Here is a 16,561-nt window from a genome sequence, read left to right on the forward strand (position 1 = left end):
GGATTCTTTACCTGAAACTTTATCCGAGGATCCCTTAGAAACACTATAGGCTCATTTTGGCTTAGACTTTGACGAGGAGGGAAGTATCAATGAGGTAAATGCTTTGTTGGATTCTACCCCATTACTGGATACTGATAAGTGGAAAGCGAAAGTTGAACCCCTCATCTTGTCAGAACCAATTGACTTGCCAACTTTAGAGACAAATCAAATATCATCTACCAATGAGTCCAGTGGTCCTTCTATCCCAGAGGGGTCTCCATCCACAGAAAAACAACCTTCCTTAGAATTGAAACCCTTGCCTGATAACTTAAAGTATTCGTTTCTAGGCCCATCTGAAACTCTACCTGTCATTATTGCTTCTGAGTTAGAAAAAGAACAGGAGAGTAGACTGCTAGATGTCCTTAGAAACCACAAAGAGGCCTTAGGGTGGTCAATAGCTGATTTAAAGGGTATAAGTCCTTTTGTTTGCATGCACCATATCTACCTAGAGGAAGATGCTAAACCGTCAAAGGAAATGCAACGTAGACTTAACCCTCACATGAAGGAGGTTGTTAGAGCTGAAGTCCTGAAATTATTAGGTGCGGGTATTATATACCCTATTTCAGATAGTACTTGGGTCAGTCCTGTTCAAACTGTACCCAAGAAATCAGGCATTACTGTAGTCAAGAAAAAGTCAAATGAGTTAATACCCACCAGGATGACCGTTGTGTGGCGTGTTTGTGTTGACTACAGGAAATTGAACACGGTCACGAGGAAAGACCATTTTCCTCTTCCTTTCATTGATCAGATGTTAGAGAGACTAGCTGGGCATAGCTACTACTGTTTCTTAGATGGCTATTCTGGCTATAATCAGATCACAATAGCCTCTGAAGACCAAGAGAAAACCACTTTTACCTGTCCATTTGGAACCTATGCTTATCGACGGATGCCTTTTGGGTTGTGTAATGCACCCGCCACTTTTCAACGATGTGTGATGAGCATATTTTCAGATATGGTAGAGGTTTCTCGAGGTCTTTATGGATGATTTTTCAGTCTTTGGCTCATCATTCGATCAGTGTCTGCATCACCTCACACTCGTGTTGTTTCGATGCAAAGAGAAGAACTTAGTTCTTAATTTGAAGAAATGTCACTTTATGGTTCGCTCCGGAATAGTCTTAGGACATGTCATTTCTGAAAAGGCATTGAAGTAGATAAAGCAAAAGTTGAGTTGATAAAAAGCCTCCCGGTCCCTAAAACGGTCAAAGATATTCGATCGTTCTTAGGACATGCTGGATTTTATCGACGGTTTATCAAAGATTTCAGCAAGATATCTAAACCTCTTTGTAATCTTTTGGCAAAAGAGAACAAATTTGTCTTTGATGGTCCTTGCTTAGAAGCCTTTGAGAAACTTAAACTTATGCTGACTTCCACCCCTATTGTCCAACCTCCCAACTGGAGTACTCCATTTGAGATCATGTGTGATGCATCTGATTATGCCATTGGAGTTGTGTTAGGTCCACGTGAGAATAAACTTCTTCACGTTATATACTATGCCAGTAAGACGTTGAATGATGCACAGTTAAACTACTCTACCACTGAAAAAGAGTTGTTAGCTGTAGTGTATGCCCTAGAGAAGTTCAGATCATATCTCGTTGGGTCTAAGGTCATCATATTCTCTGATCATGCTGCATTAAAATATCTCCTTTCTAAAAAGGATGCAAAACCTAGGCTGATTAGATGGATACTGCTGCTACAGGAATTTGAAATAGAAATTCGGGACAAAAAAGGGTTCCGAAAATTTAGTAGCAGACCGCTTGTCTAGACTTGTAGTCGAATCTGTAGAAGACAAGTTACCCATGAGAGAGAGCTTTCCTGATGAGAAACTCTTTAGTGTCTCCCAATTACCTTGGTTTGCTGATATAGTGAACTATCTTGCTACTAGTCAAATACCCAAACACTGTACCAAGCAAGATCGTGATAAATTTTTATCCGAGGTAAAACGGTTCTTCTGGTACGACCCATACTTATTCAAGTATTGTCCCGACCAGATCATTAGGAGATGTGTTCTTGATGAGGAACAATCGAAATCATTTCCTTTTGTCATGATCATGCATATGGAGGGCATTTTAGTAGTAAAAAGACGGCTGCCAAAATTCTACAATGTGGTTTTTACTGGCCGTCTATATTTAAGGATACCCATGCATATTGTTTGGCATGTGAACGATGCCAAAAGTTGGGAAGCATTTCACGTAGGAAGATGATGCCCCTTAATCCTATTTTGGTAGTTGAGGTCTTCGATGTGTGGGGCATCGATTTCATGGGTCCCTTCCTAAATTCATTTGGAAATTTGTACATCCTAGTTGCAGTTGACTATGTCTCTAAGTGGATAGAGGCGGTTGCTTGCAAAACGAATGATCACAAAGTTGTGATCACTTTCTTGAAGGAAAACATACTTTCACGTTGTGGTACACCGCGGGCAATTATTAGTGACGGGGGCACACACTTTTGTAATAGGCAGTTGAAGCTTTTGATGAATAAATATGGTATTACCCATAAAGTGTCTACCCCATATCATCCACAGACTAGTGGTCAAGTCGAGGTGTCGAATAGGGAGATTAAACGCATTCTGGAGAAAAAGGTTAACACCAATAGGAAGGATTGGTCTTTACGACTAACCGATACACTATAGGCCTACCGTACAGCGTTTAAGACCCCTATTGGAATCTCTCCATATAGACTAGTGTATGGCAGAGCATGTCACTTACCCGTTGAGTTAGAGCACATAGCATATTGGGCTATCAAGCAATTGAATTTTTCGCTTGACAAGGCGGGTAGAGAGAGAAAGTTGCAACTCAGTGAGTTGGAGGAGTTGAGAAATGATGCATATGAGAGTGCTAGGTTATATAAACATAAGATGAAAATGTTGCATGATAAAATTATTTTAAGAAAAACATTTTCACCGGGTCAGAAAGTTTTATTATATAACACACGTTTGCATTTATTTCCTGGTAAACTCCGCTCTAGATGGTCATGACCTTTTACGGTCAAGTTTGTGTATCCTTATGGTGCGGTCGACATTGAAGACAGAAATGGTAGTGTGTTCAAAGTGAATGGACAACGGCTAAAACCATTTTTAGAGATGTTGACCGATACAGAGGACTAGCAAAATCTAAGTTTGGGGATGTTTGATGAGTCATGAAAATGCCTCATTTCAATCTCTTAAGTGGAGCTAGTTAGTCCATATCGAGCCGTTACTCTGATGAATTGCTTGTTTTTTTGTTTCAGGTGTCTTTACAGGGCTTAGTGTGAAAAACAGATGAAATTGGGAGAAATAGTTGTCAAGGGTACTATGGTCATTTGGAAATTATGGAAGTCTGGCTATTTGGTCAACTTTGGTGCTCTAATGAAATGTAGAGTCCGAGACGAATCCAATGGCGAAAACGAAAGTCGAATAGGAGTCCGGATGAACAAAAGAGTGCAAGTTAAAGTTTCGGTAAAAATCAAATCCTTCTGAACACGTGGCGCGAATCCAGAACAGAAATTTTGATATTTCGGTATGAAATCGGGCATAGCAGGACGACACTTTAGGTTATTCGGTGAAATGATTCCATGTTTTACGTATCACGGCTTCAACGCTCCGTGCAAGCATCTAACGGTTCAAACGTGAGTGACCTGGTATCCAACTGATGGACGTATGTTCCATCTGATTTCGATGCACCCGACCAGCAGCGAAGTTTCTCCTCTAACAGCTGTGTTGAAAAGGTCACGGGATCTCTTGAGGCCAAACCGAGCAGGTATGTGATTTCTCCCTCCCTTATCTTCTCAAATTGAAATCGAAGATAACAACCGAGAGGGTTGTTTGGATTTGGGGGGAGATTGGTTTGGGCGAGATTTGCTGATTTACTAGTCTATAAAACGAAGGCAACAGGATGTTTTTGAGAGGACCATTGAGAACAGAGAGAGAGAGAGAGAGAAAAACAGACCGAGAGTCATCATCATATCATCTATAGTTTCAATTTCTTCTTATGGATTTCTTTTCTTTGTGAGAGAGAGAGAGCGATCACGGAGAGAGAGAGAGAGAGAGAGATTACAGAGAGAGTGAGAGATTGTAGAGAGAAAGATTACAGAGAGAAATTCATAATGATTTCAGGTTTATAAAGTTATTTATTTTGATTGATTTCATTACTGTAACTCCATTTTTTTTAGTTATATTAGATAGAAAGACAAAAAGATAGAAAGGAAGAGTTATAGTAGAGAGAGAGATTACAGAAAGTTAGAGAGAAAAAGAGAGTTGAAGAAGACGAGAAAACTATTTTCCCACAGAGAATCCATTTCCGGGAAGACCAGAAAATCGTTTGCCCTGAGGGTGCGTTTGGCAGAATTCTGGGAAAAACAGAAGGAAATCACTTCCCTAAGGCTCTGTTTGGCTGCAAAATCAGTAAGAAATCCAATTTTTTCTACTTTTCTCCCACATTTTATATAGTTAACCTTTCATCTTTCATCATGAGAAACTAATTTTTCCATCTAGGGTTTAGATGAAGTCCATAACGAGAATTTTATCAATTCAATTTATATATAAGTCAATTAATTTTTAGATTAAATCTTCATATCTTTTAAAGTCCTTATTGCTTTTAATGACAACATCTTCCGGATTCTAGAGCGTTCATACGATAGAACCCGAGTAAAACAAAGAACTTAGTTAGCTAAGGCAAATACATCGTCTTTAGGATTGTCACGTGGACGGATTCGAAAACCCTAGGTTCCCCTTTTCTGAATATCAACTTATTTGTTTTCTTTTTGAGTTTTATGTGCTATTTTTATTTTAATCATCTTACCATCATCAATTCACTTTTTTAAATCTCAATAGTTTTAAAGTTATAATTTGAGTTTGACTTAGTCTCTGAGGAACGAACCGGTCTTACCGGAATTTACAACTTGACACCCGTGCACTTGCGGGTGTAGACCTATTCAGAAAACTTTTTAGGCCCATCATTGTGTCACGGACCAGCGAAACAGGATGTAACAAGCTCAAAAGATGACGCCACGTGTCTGGGTACATTAGAAACCGTCAGATTGCGCGGGCCTACCGTGAGAAAGTAAAACAGACACACTGGATCAGCAGACCTCGGTATCCTTTGTGCGCCTGGATTTGGTACCAAGAGAATCCATCTTCTAGCAGATCCTCGCGTCCGCGCCATCAGATTGAGCGGGGCCACTGAAAACACTACTTCATGAAGTACTGGATTATCTTCTTTGGTATTAATATTGACTTGGTCACCTGTGTTTGACTCCAACTTTGACAAAAGCTAACATTCCCATTCGAACTCCAGTTTAGCTTCCGCTTTTGCCGTTGGATGTTTTTTGAACTCTGCTTTCCATCTGAGCACTAAGATTTCCAGAACACCATCATCTCCAAATTACCAAAATGCCCCTAAGTTTGTCTTTCTCCCATTTTTATTCGTTTTTTGCGCTAAACTCCGTAAAGACACCTGAGAAAGAGAAACACATAATTTATCGGAGTAACTGCCCGAAATGGACTAACTAACCCGAATTAAGAGATTTAGATGGGACATTTTCATGTCTCATCAAACATCCCCAAACTTAGATTTTGCTAGTCCTCGAGCAAAACAAAAAAATATAACTAAACCCAATTCACCACTTTCGTAGGGAATCACAATTGCACTTAGCCCGTGCAACAAGCCGCTAAACCTCTAGGTTGCCCTAGAGGACGAGTTTTGTCTCGTGAGGGTTTGCAGTGAATATACCCACAAAATTCAATATTTCAAAATCTAAAAGGGTCTAAATATGACATGGACTAAAAATGTTTATTCGGTAAATTTTCGAAAGTTAATAGAATTGAAATCCAAGTCGACCAAACCATACAAAGGCTAAAAATCAAGACCCGAAGTGCACGTGACAGCCAATATGAGTATCATTTTGGTTCAGAACAGACAAGACTTTGGTTACTTTCTCGATACATTTCGCCTCGACTACTGCCTCACGGTCATACACTCTAAAACGAAAGTCACTCATAAATGGTTCACTCAATGTGTGAGTATGAGTATGGAGAAAACTCAACACATTACAAAAGATGGACTAACATTTTCTGTAAACGACTGATCTCATAGAAAGGAAACAACCACTAATACGGAATGGAGAAACTAACCAACTCTTCTCACCTGATCTACTATCTAACAATGCTTCCTAGAGGTCAATAGGCTCTAATGAAGATGTGACTAAAACTCCTGATAACTCGACGTCTTCAATTCTTCAAGAACTACTTTGGGATAAACACTTAAACAGAAACAAACAATATTATATATTTATTTATTTATTTTATTTTTTTCAGTACACGAGTACTATACTCAAAATACAAATAATACTTTCTTGACATTATTCTTTCCTTGGTAATATTCTCTTCCTTTTGCTTCATGCCTTATTCTCAGGGTTCTAAATGATGGATGAGGTTTATATTTTTCTTTTAGTTGACACTGCTTTCAAGTTTCTCAGACTACAAGAGTAAGGTTCACATTCCTGAGGACATCCCTAGTGGTTGTAAAATATGAACTCAAGAGATCAAATGAGCTCTTTTGATTATTGCGAGGTTGAGTAGCTCTTCACTCTACTCAGAGTTAGCGCAGAAGAGATCACTCAAAACAAAAAGAAAGGCTCAGAATCTCACATAGGTTAAGTCTCCACTAATGATCAATTAAGTTCTCTCAGAAAAGTCAACTCTTCAGCTATCTAACACTCACATGGCTAGTGCCAAGACAACTTCAAGACTCGAAATTCATGGAAAAACCCTTAGCAAACGGATAGCTCGACCAACTAGACTCTATAACTATTAACAAGCAAAAACAACTAGACTCACATTTTCCATCCAAAAATTTTGAAATTTTGAACCCTTTTGAATTTTTGAAATAAGGACTTAGCAAAAAATTCAATCCCCTATCCCCAAACTTAAATCGAACATTGTCCTGAATGTTCTGAAGACTATGCAAAAAAAAAAAAATAACAGGGTGAAGGGAGAGATATTACCCGATTCAGCGTCCTCTGCATGGGTTGCCTCCCAGAAAGTGCTAAGTTTAACGTCTTTAGCCAGACAAAACAAATGAATCGAAAAAAATAGAAAGAGTTCTACCTACTGGATTACAGATATGTGACTAACTGTAAACCAATAACCGATACATCTGTGGGTCCACCCAAAACACAAAGTTTTCAGTGAACGGTAGTCTCACATTTTTGTAAATTACTGATAGTGTATGTGAGAATATCATAAAAGAAAGGCAATCCCCAAACTTAGACGACATTAAGGTTGTTAACTTTGGTACTACACCCAAAATAGTAGAGACCTGGTCAAAAGGGTCTATGTATAAATGAAAAAGTGGGTGAGGAACTGCAAAAACGTCTAGACTTATTCTCAAGGGACCATATGCATTAACATCAAGAGGACTCTCAGGGTCAGATGAACTTATACTCTTTTGGTCTGTCATAGACCACCCTATTGGTTCCCCCATAAATGGAGACGACTCTAGGTTAGACTGACTAGAACCCTCTTCTGATGATAATTGAGGTGCCTCTAAAGGTGACAGTATAATTGGCTATGAGATTATGAGGAGTTCCGCTTTAGCTTCCCACTTTGCAGTATCCAGCAATGGGGTTGAATCCAATAAAGCATTCACCTCATTGATACTGCTCTCCTCGTCAAAATCTAAGCTAAAATGGGCCAAGAATGCTTCCAACGGGTCAACTGCTAGAGTTTTTGGTAACAAGGAAATGATGGGCCTAAAAGATTACCCTAACTAGGTCTACACCCGCAAGTGCACGGGTGTCAAGTTGTAATTTCTCGGTAAGACCGGTTCGTTCCTCAGAGACTAAGTCAAACTCAATTTAATCTTAAAACTATTGTGATTTTCAAAACTGGTTTGATTGGTAATATAATTCAAATAAAAAGAATAGTAAATATAACTCAAAAGAAAACAAATAAGTTGATATTCAGAAAAGGAGAACCTAGGGTTTTCGAATCCGTCCACATGATAATCCTAAAGACGATGTATTTGTCTTAGTCAACTAAGTTCTTTGTTTTACTCGGGTTTTATCACATGAGAACGCTCTAGAATCCGGAAGATATTGTCATTAAAAGCAATAAGAACTTTAAAAGATATGAAGATTTAATCTAAAAATTGACTTGCATATAAATCGAATTGATAAAATTCTCGTTATAGACTTCATCTAAACCCTAGATGGAAAAATTAGTTTCTCATAATGATAGATAGACGTTTAATTACATAAAATATGGGAGAAAAAGTAGAAAAATTGAGTTTCTTACTGATTTTGCAGCCAAACAGAGCCTTAAGGAAGTGATTTCCTTCTGTTTTTCCAAGAATTCTGCCAAACGCACCCTCTGGGAAAACGATTTTCTCGTCTTCCCGGAAATGAATTCTCTGAGAGAAAATTATTTTCTCGTCTTCTTGAAAGTACTTTCTTTCTGTTTCTTTTTCACTCTTTCTGTAATCTCTCTCTCTCTTTCTCTGTAATCTCCCTCTCTCTCACTAAGAAGTAGAAAACAACAAGAAAAATCAAAAGCAAGAAAAGGATAATGATTTCTTAAAACCGAGTTTCTGTTTTTCTCTCTCTCTACAATAACTCTCTTCTTAATCTCTCTGTCTCTGTCTTTCTCTAATTCTCTCTCTTCCTCTGTAATCTCTCCCTCTCTCACTAAGAAGCAGAGGTTACAAAAGAAAAATCAAAAATCAAGAAAAATAAAAAATGTTAAGCTCCGGTTCTGTCTCTCTCTCTCCTGTTCTTTTCTCTAAAATCCTCCAAATGACCAAAATGCCCTCAAGTATGTCTTTCTCTCGATCTTATCCGTCTTTCACACTGAACTCCGTAAAAGACACCTGGACAAAAGAAACAAGTAATTCGTGAGAGTAACTGCTCGAAATTGACTAACTAACCCGAGTTAAGAGATTCAGATGGGACATTTTCATGTCTCATCAGGAAACCATTTTTTTCTTTTTTCTAATAATTTTTTTTTCAAAACCGAGGAATCACTACGAAGATCATATAGGAAAACAAACACAAAACTACCCACTTACAGGGGATTCGTGGGTGATCAAGAAATTACATCTCGTTCAAGACGGGCGATGACCTTTAAGGACGGCCCGGGCCACTCTTCCCTTGAGTGTTCAAACCCGAGGCTTCTTTGGTTTCGATTACAATTATGCCCTTTAAATTAGGGTCAAAACTTAAAACAAAAGAAAGTACTAAAAAGTCTAAGTCTCTCTCTCACCAAAATAAATACAAAAAATAAAAACTGTAAATTTCTTCTTTTTCGACTCCTCCTCCTCCTTGTTGCGTCTTCTCCTTTGCTCCTTAGCGTTCTACACACCAAAAATGGAAAAGTAAGTCAAAGTATTCGAAAATTCAAAACTTACCACAAACTTGATGGTCTAGAAGGTTACCCTAAAAGGTCTCCACCCGCAAGTATACGGGTGTCAAGTAGTAAAAACCCAGTAAGACCGTGGTTGATCCTTAGAGACTAAGTCAACCTATTCTAAACATTAGAAGTAACGGGCTTCCTTTAATGATTTGGTTTTTTGGTGATTAAACAATATTAAAATATTAAAACGAATAATAACGGTAAACAGAGCAATGGGGGAGATGACCTAGGGTTTCGAATCTGCCTAATCATGGTAAAATAAAATCTTAGTCATCAATGACACTACAAATTTGATTTCTCGAATGATAAGTCAACTAATGACATACATATGATAAGCATCGACCATAAAAGAATCTAATATAATGATGGTGGATCAAATCGGATGCACAACCATGAAAACTATATCATAATGAGATCGAACTCGAACATCACATCAAGGAGTTCTCACTATTGCCTATCACCTCTATCAAGTATCAATCATAAAAGAACCTAATCTAATAATGATGGATCAAGTTATAAGCATAAACAATGAAACATAAATCACTATGATTATGATAAGAGCACATTAAAATTTTCAAGATGAAAAAGCTATATAATATACATGAAAGGTTTCATCTAACCCTAGATAGGAATTCTAGCTACACATGATCGTTAGACATTTCATGGAGAGTTTCATTGCAAGAGTTAAGATCAAAAGTAATGTTAAAAGAAATCACCCAAAGATATATAGACTCCTTAACGATGGTGATGGAATGATGATAATATTCTTCTCTCACAAAAGTAAATTTCACCAAACTCTTTCTACAATTCGATTTCAATAATGAATACAAGAGATTAATAACTCTGTTTCTTTTCTCTCCATGAAATAATCTATCTGTTTCTCTCCTGCTCTCTATCCACTCTTTTCTCTCTCACAAAGAATAAGTAAATAATGAAGCCACTCTGTTTTTGCAGAGAAGATGAAGCTAGAAGTGATGTTGAATCCCTGTTTCCTCTCTGCTGTTATTCTCTTCTATCTCTTTAGATACTCATGAAGTTCAGAGAAGAAGAAGAACTCCCCAGCTAATTCTCCAACCGAGCCCCCTTCTATTAGTTCCTGTCCCCTTCCATAGATGAGATAACATGTCCTGATGACGACTTCCCTGTTTTATAGAGGTAGAGGAAGAAAAACCGAAAATTCCCATATCAGTGGTTGTCTCTCTCTGTTTAAATTTCTAGAGAGAGAAAATATCTTCCCTCTCTCTCTAGATTTATTCGACCAGTCTCCACTCTCTCTCCCAAAGAAATCTCGATCAAATCCCTCCTTCCTGTTAATATCTTGCCCTTGATTTCATCTCTCTAAAATTAACATAACCGAATCCCAATCGGGAAGTTCTATCTGTCCTTTCCAAAACCGAATCCAACAATCTTCCTTTCTTTAAATCAACATCTCCAGCAAAATCTTTTCCTTTTGTAGATAACAAATCTCCTCACTGAATATCCCTCTTTCCTTCTCACGCTCTCTTTCAATATCTCTAATCTTCTTTACTTCTATTTTCGTTTTCTCTCTCTCTACTATATTTTCTGTTTTAATAGAAGAAGGTCAAAGAAAGAGGAAGAATAACATTTCCCACAAAACTTGGGAATAAATGACCAACCTTGTAAAGCCATAATAGATGACCGTGTGAGCTGTCAAGAGCGACTGTGTTGTTGTGTCACGGACCAGCGAAACAGGATGAAACAAGCTAAAAAGATGACGCCACGTGTCTGGGTACAACAGAAACCGTCAGATTGCGCGGGCCTACCTTGAGAAAGTAAAACAGACACACAGGATCAGCAAACCTCGGTATCCTTTGTGCGCCTGGATTTGGTATCGGGAAAATCCATCTTCTAGCAGATCCTCGCGTCCGCGCCATCAGATTGAGCGAGGCCACTGAAAACACTACTTCATGAAGTACTGGATTATCTTCTTTGGTATTAATGCTGACTTGGTCACCTGTGTTTGACTCCAACTTTGACTAAGGCTAACATTCCCATTCGAACTCTGATTTAGCTTCCGCTTTCGCCGTTGGATTCGTTTTGAACTCTACTTTCCATCTGAGCACTAAGATTTCTAGAACACCATCATCTCTAAATTACCAAAATGCCCCTAAGTTTGGCTTTCTCTCGTTTTTATTCGTTTTTTGCACTAAACTTCGTAAAGACACCTAGAGCCAAAGGTTGCTTTCGCCGCCCTATTGAGAGGCCTCAGGCAGGATGATGTCATCATGGACATCTCTGGCAAGGAACCAGATACCCTGGCAGTGCAAATAGAGAGGGTGCAACAATTCATCACGAAAGAAGAAAACTACCAACGGATGAAGGAGGTGGCAAACATCCCGTATGAAAGTGAACCGATCCGAGAGAAAGAACGAGAGGATGTTAGGCCTCACAGGGAACGAGAACGAAATAGAAGACCCAGATCTGACTTTGCCACCTATACCCCGTTGGTGAAAGGTAGGGAGGAAATTTTGCAGTTACTAATAGCGAAAGGAAAAGCAGAACTTCCCAGACCCAACGATGATAAGGAATAATTCGGGTTCAGAGACATTACCGCGTGGTGCGCCTTTCACCGAGGCTATGGTCACAAAACTGATAATTGTCGACATCTCAAGAACCTTATCGAAGAAGGGGCAACGATCCTACGAGTACAAGAATAAAAGGTCATCGAACAGAGCAGGAATCAGATCTGGGCTAGACTTGACGAACAGAGCCCAGCAAACAAGAAAGCTACCATAAGCCTAGAGGAGCCAGCCGGGGTTATGGGAAACATCAATACTATCTCGGGAGGGCCAACTCTCGGCGGAGCTACCAAAGGAGAACAACGCAGATATGTCAACGAGATAAAAAAACCCACCAGTTCTGTTTATCAATCCCAGTGTGGAAATGCCACCCATCGTCTTCACCGACGATGACTTAGTGGGGGTAATAACCCCACACGCGGACCCCCTGGTGATAACAGCGGTCGCAGCCAATTGGAGGGTAGGGCGCATCCTAGTCGACACAGGAAACTCGACCGAAGTTATGAGCCGAACATGCTTTCAAAAACTCGGGGTAGGTCTTCACCATCTCAAATCATATAAGTCTTGCTTGACAGGGTTCGGTGACAACCAAGTCGAGATCGATGGGATAACATTGCTACCCGTACTAATAGGAGAAGGAGAAACGAAGAAAGCAATAATGTTAAATTTCGCCATAGTCGATAAGATGCATGCATACAACATCATACTGGGTAGGAACTTCCTGAGAGAGTTAGGGGCGATAATCTCTATGAACCACCTCAAGATGAAAGTCCAAATCCCGGGAACAAATCTCATAGGAACGGTCAGAGGGAATCAAGAAGTAGCAAGAAAGTGCTACCTAATCTCGCTCAGGGCTGTGAAGAAGAAACCACTAACCCGACTACCGTCGGAGGAGACAAAGTTTTCTACGGAGATCCCAAGGCAGACATGCAGGACTGACAAGCAAGGACCACGTAGGTTACCATCACTTTTTTATTTTCTTTTAGTAATTTTGCGAATAAAGCCGTTAAGCAGGAGAAGTAGCGCTACAAGCTACATATTTATTTTATGAATAAGCAAAATATTTTTAGCAAAAAGGCGATGCTATCAAAGGAGGAGTCCTAGTCAAACTCACTTTGCTTCGGCAAAACATGTAGTTCTGGTAGCTAAGGCGACGACCAGAAGCCTTAAGGAGCAGTCCTAGTTAAACTGAAACTTTACACGAGTAAAACTGACCCTTCACCAAGGTCTCAAGGCGGAGTCCTAGTTAAACTAACTGTGCTCAAGCCGACAAATTAGGCAGATCTGGTAGCTACGGCGATAACCAGAAACCTTATAAGGAGAAGTCCTAGTTAAACTCACTTTACTCGAGTGAAACGCGGTTCCCACTGAGGATCCTAAGGAGAAGTCCTAGTCAACCACAGTCCTGGCAAAGGTGACCGAGGGTATAAGGAGAAGTCCTTGCGAAACTAGTCATATTTAGGCAGACAAAACAACCCATGTAGCGAAAGCAATGACCGGGGGTGCGGGAGGAGTCCCGGTGAAAACTAGTTGCGCTTAAGCCAACGAAACCAGCCCCATTAGCGAAAGCCACGACCAGGGGTCCAAGGAGAAGTCCTAGTTAAACTAGTTGCGCTCAAGCCAACGAAGCCGACCCTGGTAGTGCAAGCCACGACCAGGGGTCCAAGGAGAAGTCCTACTTAAACTAGTTGCGCTCAAGCCAACGAAACCGGCCCTGGTACCGAAAGCCACGACCAGGGGTCCAAGGAGAAGTCCTAGTTAAACTAGTTGCGCTCAAGCCAACGAAACCAGCCCTGGTAGTGAAAGCCACGATCAGGGTTTTAAGGAGAAGTGCTAAAGCCAACGAAAAACAACCATGGGAGCAGCAGCCATGATCAGGGGGCAAAATCCAGACTCGAAAAGTATTCAAAGCTATACAATTACACTAATTCGGGTTCTATTTTGCAAAAGGAATTAGTAATTATAGGTCATACTAGAATAAATCTAAGCTACTCTTTTTGCAGGGGCGATCATTTGGAGCATGTGTGGTGAGATTAGGGAAACTACATTAGTAAGCGTAAAACTAATCAAATTGACTGATTGTTTTGGTATATACATACATACAAACGCATATATATATATATATATGCAGGGAAACATCATTCATGAACAACTATGGCACATCGGAAGAAGAGGAAGAAGCAGCAGGAGCCGCCAACGACCACTGAGGCTTTGATAATCACGGCAAGTAACCGACCATCCCCACGACGGCGAACCAAAAACTCAACGGTCGAAAAAAAAGCAGGTTCATAAGCACTTGTGACGCCGATTAATGAGTAAACCAGGGGTTAGAGAGGATGGGCTATGGCCAACGCAGAAAGATTGTCATCATCCAGAAGGTCTCGAGGAAGAAGGATGTCAATGAAGACTTCACCGACGACCTCCATGCACAAGTTCTCAACAGAAGAATCATTATCGTTCAGGACCATGGGAGGGCTATAGGAGGAACGGGAGCAGGAGTCAAAAGGTAGGAGCGAGGAGCATAAGCAGAGGAACAAGAGTAGAAGAACGAGGAGCAGAAGCAGAGGAGCAAAAGCAGTGCTGGAAGCAGGACTTATTCCTTGCAGAAGTCCTGGAAATCGAAGCTAATGAACTGGGAACCGTTGTCGGTAACGATCTCCTTGGGTACTCCGAACCTGCAAATGACATTTTTCCAAATAAAATTTTTTACCTCGCGATCTCTGATTTGGTGGAATGCCTCAGCCTCGATCCACTTGGTGAAGTAATCTGTTACGGCTAGCATATAGACTCGCTGCCCTGGAGTAGTGGGCAACTTTCCTACGATGTCCATAGCCCACTTCATGAACGACCATGGTGAGAGTATGGAGTTGAGTTTCTCTGGAGGTAAATGAGAAGAGTTGGCGAACCTCTGGCAACTGTCGCAACTTCTGACATGACTTATGCAATCAGCTCGCATGGTAGGCCAGTAGTAGCCAGCTGTTTGGACTCGACTGGCCAGACTACGACCCCCTGAGTGATTTCCACACTCCCCTTCATGAAGCTCAGCTAACACGTATTTGGCTTCCTCTAGAGTGACACATTTGAGATACGGTCTATAGTAGGACCTTTTGAGTAACTGACCTTCCAACATAGTGAACCTGGCTGCCTTTGCCCTTAGTCTGCGAGCCTCATTCTTGTCTTTTGGTAGTTGGTCGGTTATCAGGTTGCTTATTATGGGTGTCATCCAGTTATCGGTGGAGTTTACAGTTGTTACTTCCAATGTGGAGTTCTTCCACGTAGCTGGCCATTGGAGGATGACGAGTGGAATTGTCTGCTCTGCCTTGGCTGGGATTGACAAGCCTAGGTTGGCCAAGGCATCAGCGTGCCCGTTCTCTAGTCTGGGTACCTGTGTTATATCAGCTTCTTTGAAGTCAGCTAGCATTTCCTTTACCATGGTCAAGTAAGCGGTCATCCTAGCATCTCTGGCTTGGTATGCTCCTTGCATCTGGTTGACTATCAGTTGGGAGTCTGACTTTATTTCTATCTTTCAGACGCCCATGTCTTTGGCAAGAGCTAGTCCAGCGATTAGGGTTTCGTACTCTGCTTCGTTATTCGTAGCTTTAAATTCACATCTGATGACACGCTGGATTTGGTCTCCCTCGGGGGATTGGAGGACTATGCCTAGTCCAACTCCATTCATGTTACTGGAACCGTCAACCGACAACGTCCATTTCATCTTCTTCTGCTCTGCAAGACACAACAACTCCTTCTCGGCTTGAATTAGAGTACCAGGCGTAAATCGGCTATAAAGTCAGCCAACACTTGAGACTTAATTGCAGTACGAGGTTGGGATATATCATGCTCACTAAGTTCGACTGCCCACTTGGTTAGTCTACTAGATAAATCTGGTTTGTGAAGTACATTTTTTAACGGGAATGTTGTAACTACAGCTATCGGGTAACACTGGAAGTAAGGTCTTAGCTTCCTGGCAGTCATCACCAAGGCTAGCGCAAGCTTTTTTAGTTCGCTATAACGTGTCTCTGCATCTAGCAGGGATTTACTAACATAATAGATGTGTAGTTGTTTACCTTGTTCTTCTCGCACTAGAACTGCACATACCGCCGTTTCAGAGACTACTAAGTACACATACAAGTTTTCGCCATCTTGAGGCTTCGATAGCAAAGGCGGGGTAGTTAGGTACTGTTTTAGTTGCTGGAGTGCTTCTTCACAAGCGGGAGTCTATGTGAATTCTTTGGACTTTCGCAGAGTAGAGAAGAAATGGTGCCATTTTTCTGAAGAACGTGAGATAAAACGACTAAGTGCTGCCACTCGACCAGCTAGCTTCTGCACATCCTTGATGCATGTGGGAGAAGGGATGTTCATCACAGACTGGATCTGGTCTAGGTTGGCCTCTACTCCTCTGTGAGTCACCATGTAGCCTAGGAACTTCCCTGAAGAAACACCGAAGGAACACTTAGTAGGATTAAGTTTCATATTGTACCTTTCTAGCACGTCGAATGCTTGTTGGAGATGTTTGAGATGCTCGTCGACCACCAGAGATTTGACTAGCATGTCGTCTATGTAGACTTCCATAGTGTCCCCCAGCATGCCAGCAAACATT

Source organism: Eschscholzia californica, unplaced genomic scaffold (genome assembly GCF_041429995.1).
Source record: "Eschscholzia californica isolate CP2 unplaced genomic scaffold, dmEscCali1.0.p SCAF_5, whole genome shotgun sequence".
NCBI classification, from domain to species: domain Eukaryota; kingdom Viridiplantae; phylum Streptophyta; class Magnoliopsida; order Ranunculales; family Papaveraceae; genus Eschscholzia; species Eschscholzia californica.